Below are 5,657 nucleotides of genomic sequence, written 5' to 3' on the forward strand. Positions count from 1 at the left end.
ACTCATCCATAGGCAATGATGATTTTCATTTTGGAAAAATGTTTAAACATATCGTCCACTTATGTTTAGAAGCCAAGAAAAAAAAAGAAAAGAAAAAATTTAAAAAGAAAGTTAAATTTGTAGAGAGAAATAGACATGAAAAAACTAATCATTATATAGTTATGATTCTTACTTTATTATGTCTTCCGTACTATTTTCATTTTTTGGCTTCGAAAGGTAGGAAAAAAATCATATATTTGGAGAATAATGTAGAATCCAATCATCATAGTTTGGACATTTGATGTCTAACGTTCCAATTCTGTTGGATGGAGAAAAGGGCTCTCATGTGAGGAGGCACATCGATTGCATGTTCTTCTCTTTCCCACCCATTGTGACATTTTGTCATTTCCATTTGCCCCCACTTCCCCTTGCTGCCCTCTTGGGCTGCCATCCTTGTGGCCTATGGGCTCCAATATGTGGGATAATATGGGATTAGTTACACCAATGGAATTCAAAGTAACTACTCTCACATTACAGAGGAGAGGTTGCATGGAGTGTGGAATAGATCATAATTCAGTTTTTTTGGTAAAGAAAACTCTGGTCATTAACCAAATATAGAGCTATGATGAATGGTAATTGCTGTCTTTGTTATCCGTTATGGATAAGAGACAGCAAGATATAATGACCAATTTGTCTATATAATATCCACTCCCTCACCCATTCCAATAGCAAAAAGAATAGAAAGTTAAGCAGCACAGCTAGCTAGAGATAAAAGGTAAGAACTATGCACCAAAGCCAAACCATGGTGGCTCTTCAAGTCAGATTTGCAGCGCTCTTCCTTCTGTCTACTTATAATTACTGTGGCATAGAAGCCGAATTTGTCGTCTGCGACAGTAAAGCATTCGAGAGTGCGAAAATTGATATGAGCAGTTTACAATTCTGTGACAAGAGCCTTCCTTACGAGGTGCGAGCTAAGGACTTGATAGATCGAATGACACTGGAAGAGAAGGTAGCACAGATTGGGAACAAAGCCATGGGAGTGCCCCGCCTAAACCTACCAGGGTACGAGTGGTGGTCAGAGGCACTCCAATGAGTTTCAGACGCCTGTCACGGCACTCATTTCAATCAAAACGTGCCTGCAGCCACCAACTTTCCCACTGTTATCCTCACCACCTCCTCTTTCAATGAGACATTGTGGAAAACCATAGGTGAGGTTGGTCTTTTCCTTATTTCTTTCCTTCCAAAGATTAAGTAGTGTAGGGTCTTTTTGCTGGCTTCCACGCGAGGGCAATAATTATCCTTAGGCGTGAGTATAGTAACTCGATATAAAGACTTATAAGGACATGAGCACGTCTCTTTAAATGTTAGCTTTTAAATTCTTTATTTATTTATTTATTTCTCATCAGGTCGTGTCAGATGAAGCAAGAGCTATGTACAATTTAGGAATGATTGGATTGACGTTTTGGAGCCAAACCATTAACGTTGTCAGGGATCCACGGTGGGAAAAATTACAGAAATACCTGGGGAAGATCCTTATGTGGTTGAACGTCACGGCGTTAATTATGTAAGACGCCTGCAAGATGTGAAAGACTATGAGAAAACTAGGAACCCAAACTCAAGGCCTCTCAAGGTTGCAGCATGTTGTAAACACTTTGCAACTTATGACGTCGATAATTGGAAGGGGGTTAACGGCTTCCATTTTGATGCAGAGGTAATTAATTAATTATATACCATTATTAGATTTATTTTCAACTATAGCAGCAGTAGCAGTACACAGTAATAGTAATTCTCTTTCCATTTGGGTGTGAAGTAGTAATGCACCCAGATCCACCAAAATACAAAACCCTAACCTCCCACCCCTCCTTAGAACTGCCATCTCTAAAGGACCTTACCATTGTTGACATTGAGTCTTAAACAATGTATATATTGACATTAATTTCACTTATTTCTTCTTGTTTATATTTTGATTGTATTACTAGGTATGGATCTAGATTGTGGAGAATTCTACCCAAAATATGCGACACAAGCAGTGAAGCAAGGGAAGGTGGCAGAGGCTGAAATTGATGCATCTCTAAAGAACCTTTTCATTGTTTTGTTGAGACTTGGGTGGTTTGATGATAACCCTGGTGGGTACTCAAGACTAGGGAAGAACAACATATGTTCTCCGGCACATCTTGAGCTCTCGGCTGATGCTGCAAGACAGGGGATTGTCTTACTAAAAAATGATAAGAACACTTTGCCATTGATCGTTGACACCGGACAGCCCAAGTTCACCGTTGTTGGACCCATGTAAATTCTACTAGTGCAATGATTGGTTACTATGCATGTAAGTAGATGTTTCAATATATTCATTTCTTTTCTTTTCCTTTCTTTTCTAGATTTTTTTTTTTTTATTTTCTTTTCTTCTCTTGGCTACCAAACATAGCCTAATGGAAAAATTTTGGCCTCCTTATCCCTCTCCATCACCAGTAAATAGTGGTGTAGCATGTCATTATTCAAAACCGAAGGACGGAATCACCGAATAAATAAGAAAAGATTTTTGTGCTACCGGACGGTGTGAAATGGGGTCGAGTGGTTAGGGGAGAGGATCTAAGTTCCCTTCTTTCATGGATACAGAATAAATAATGAAATTTTTGTGCCAATACGTTTAATAATGAAAATCTTTTGATTATTGCATCAATTTTCTTCAATTCTCTTTTAATCTCATATATATATATATATATATATATATATATTTATATTAATTATAAGCTAGCAACCTCGGTCCCAACACTCGTTTTGGTCAAACTGTGCCTACAGCCACCAGCTTTCCCACTGTTATCCTCACCACCTCATTCAACGAGGCCTTGTGGAAAACCATAGGCGAGGTTGGTCATAACTCATAATCCTATCTTTTTCTTCTTTGTTTCCTTCCAAGGCAATTATCCTACATCAGGTGTGAGTATAGTAGCCCTCTTCTGAGGGCTAGCTTTAATGATTTCTACTTGAAGGAAAATAAGGCAGAGGAAACTAAAACCGAGTTTCAAACTAATCTAGACTCTTCCAACCATAAGTTGTTTGGAGCATGGTTATAAGTATCGGTATTGGATCCATCGTATCATATCAGTATCGATCTCAGTAGATACCAATTCCTAATTGATTCAGAACGATGCTACATTTCAGGGTTAAAGCTGTAAAGAATGCACGTTTTTCAAAAAGTAATGCTAAAAGTGACTGATCCAATCCGAGGTATTGGTAGATACCAATAACTAAATCCTTGGTTTTGTGTGTTTTAAATGAAATAAATTCTTTTAACAAAACAAAATTAGAACATTGTCTAAACAAGAAAGGTGAAGGAAGAGGAAAAAAAAATGATGAGAAATGAAAATAGAAAGATGAGGATAAAAAAAATGAGAAGGGGAGTAAGGGGAAAGAGCTACAGCCCAACAAGTCAGGATAGTCAAAGCTATATGAAGACGACTACATGGATCATTGCCCATTAATAGGCTCCATCAGAGGTCATACTTGGGGACAAAACCAAGACTATGCATGTCATTCCTCACCACTTCGCCTATGGTTATTTTAGGTCTGCTCCTAGTTCATTTAACTCCTTCAATATGAATCCGATCACTCCTTCTTACTTGGAAACTTTTGAATTATATAATTCTCTTAGATTATCATTGGGTCATAAATCGGAATATGGGTTGATACAAAAATGTAAGGAAATTTTCTTATTGTGCAGACTTTTGATTTCTTATTGTTTTTCGTGCTTAGCAAGGTTATTGTCTTGGTGGTGGACGTGATACATGTAAGACGCTTTGGTTTGATTGGAGGCCGGATCAGGTCCTCCTACGAGAAGCTGATCTTGTATTCTTGTACACTTAAAAAGTAGACACGTGTATTCCACTAAAAACTATTATCTGGATTACCTAGAGTTTCGTTGCCTCCCTTTATCTCTCTTTCTATTTAAATGTTATACCATCTTATCTCTCTTTTAACTTAAATACTATTTTATATAATTTTTTCTATTATTATTATTATTTTTTTAATTAACCAATTCAAACAATAATAATACAAAACTCTCTCTTTCTCTTCCAATTATCCAATGCTATTCGATACAATGCCAATATTGATCTAATACGATATTTAGCCGATTCAATCCAATCCACATATTATCAATGTACCATATCTCTAAATCGCGATCATGCTTACATATAATATTTTGGATTTATACTAAAACCTTGTAGGGACTTGGAAACCCTCGAATGGTGGGTGAGCCATCCTCTATGAATGAACAAAACTTTATTATCAATATTTTATTATTTTTTTAGTTTTTATTGATATCCCATTCGTATCTATTGACACGCTTGAGATCAATATCTAAAGCTATTTTGTAGGACTAAAAAAATATTAAATTGTAATTAAATAAAAAAGAAATAAAAAAAATTAATAAACCATGAGGAGAGAGTGTGGTTCCGTGAGTGGAAGAGATAATGGGGAGAGAAAATAGAAAAAAAGGTTGTCGGTTAAAAATTTAGGAGAGAGAATAAATGGCTTACATATGTCCACTTTTTAAGCGTACGAGAATCCAAGATCTGGTTCTCGTACGAGGACCTGATCCGGTCTCGCTTGACTGATCTATATGGTACGTTAGGTAGACAATCGGTACCTTATTATGTCCATCGTTATAAGCATGTAGTTGATTTGTAGTGATGCATCAGGTTGACAACCGACACTTATTATAATTAGCCATAACCTGTTAAAAATTTTGCATAGATTTTCGTGCTCATCCTTACTTGAAATCTTCATGTAGTTGACCCCATTAAGTTGAAATAAGGTTTTGAATATTGTTGTTGTTATATATATATATATATATATATATATTGGCAACGCAAAATTCTATATTGCTATGTCATGCTTATAGAGGTGAAGTAGCCCCATGTTGTTTAGTAGCAAAGCGTGCAGAAACAGCATGCAACTGGTCCCAGCTCTGATCCAACCGGAATCGTCCTGAATTCTATACAAATCAATAGATCAGCCAATTAGAATAGAACGGGATTAATCTTGGCTGACCTAATTCTGATTCCTTGACTAGTGAGTGACAATCCACTAAATTCAAGCTACAACATACACTAATTTTGATCCCTTGAACAGTGATTGGCAATCCACTTAATTTAAACTACAACATGCACCCACCATAACCCATGTGATTATTTAAATGGTGGACTTGCATAGATGAGTTTGAATTACATGCCCCTGTACATGAAGGTTTTATGTATGGTTTCGTGATGATATGTGTCCTTTTGATTTCATAAATGCCTTTACCGTTATAAGTTTGTAAATGAACATTTATGGAAGAAAAAGATCATGTGTATAGAGTAGGAACTACTGGGCCCAATTCTAAGATATTTACTTAGGAGGCTCAAGAAAGATTGTGATCTTTATTGATTTAGAAAAAGCACATGACAGTGTCCTTAGAGTTAATCTAACATGTTTTTAGAGAAGAGAACTTTGTCAAGTAAGTATGTGAACATAATTAATGATGATATGTATGATAGCGTGGTAACTAATGTTAAAAACATAAGGGGTTGACGTAATTTCTCAATTACAATTATGTTACATCAATGATCAACTTTAAGTTCTTATTTATTTGCGCTTATCATGAATGATTTAAATAAGGACACTCAAAATGAGGGTTT

At 36.1% G+C, this 5,657-nt stretch overlaps 1 long non-coding RNA gene across 1 annotated transcript; it reads left to right on the plus strand.

Moving 5' to 3' along the window:
* Positions 1–1,557: 1,557 nt before the first annotated feature.
* Positions 1,558–2,350, plus strand: LOC122073383. Its single transcript, XR_006138771.1, has 2 exons — positions 1,558–1,690; positions 1,959–2,350. It is a non-coding gene; the product is annotated as an uncharacterized LOC122073383 (long non-coding RNA).
* The last annotated feature ends 3,307 nt before the right edge of the window (positions 2,351–5,657 follow it).

This window comes from Macadamia integrifolia, chromosome 3 (assembly GCF_013358625.1).
Source record: "Macadamia integrifolia cultivar HAES 741 chromosome 3, SCU_Mint_v3, whole genome shotgun sequence".
Lineage (NCBI taxonomy): Eukaryota > Viridiplantae > Streptophyta > Magnoliopsida > Proteales > Proteaceae > Macadamia > Macadamia integrifolia.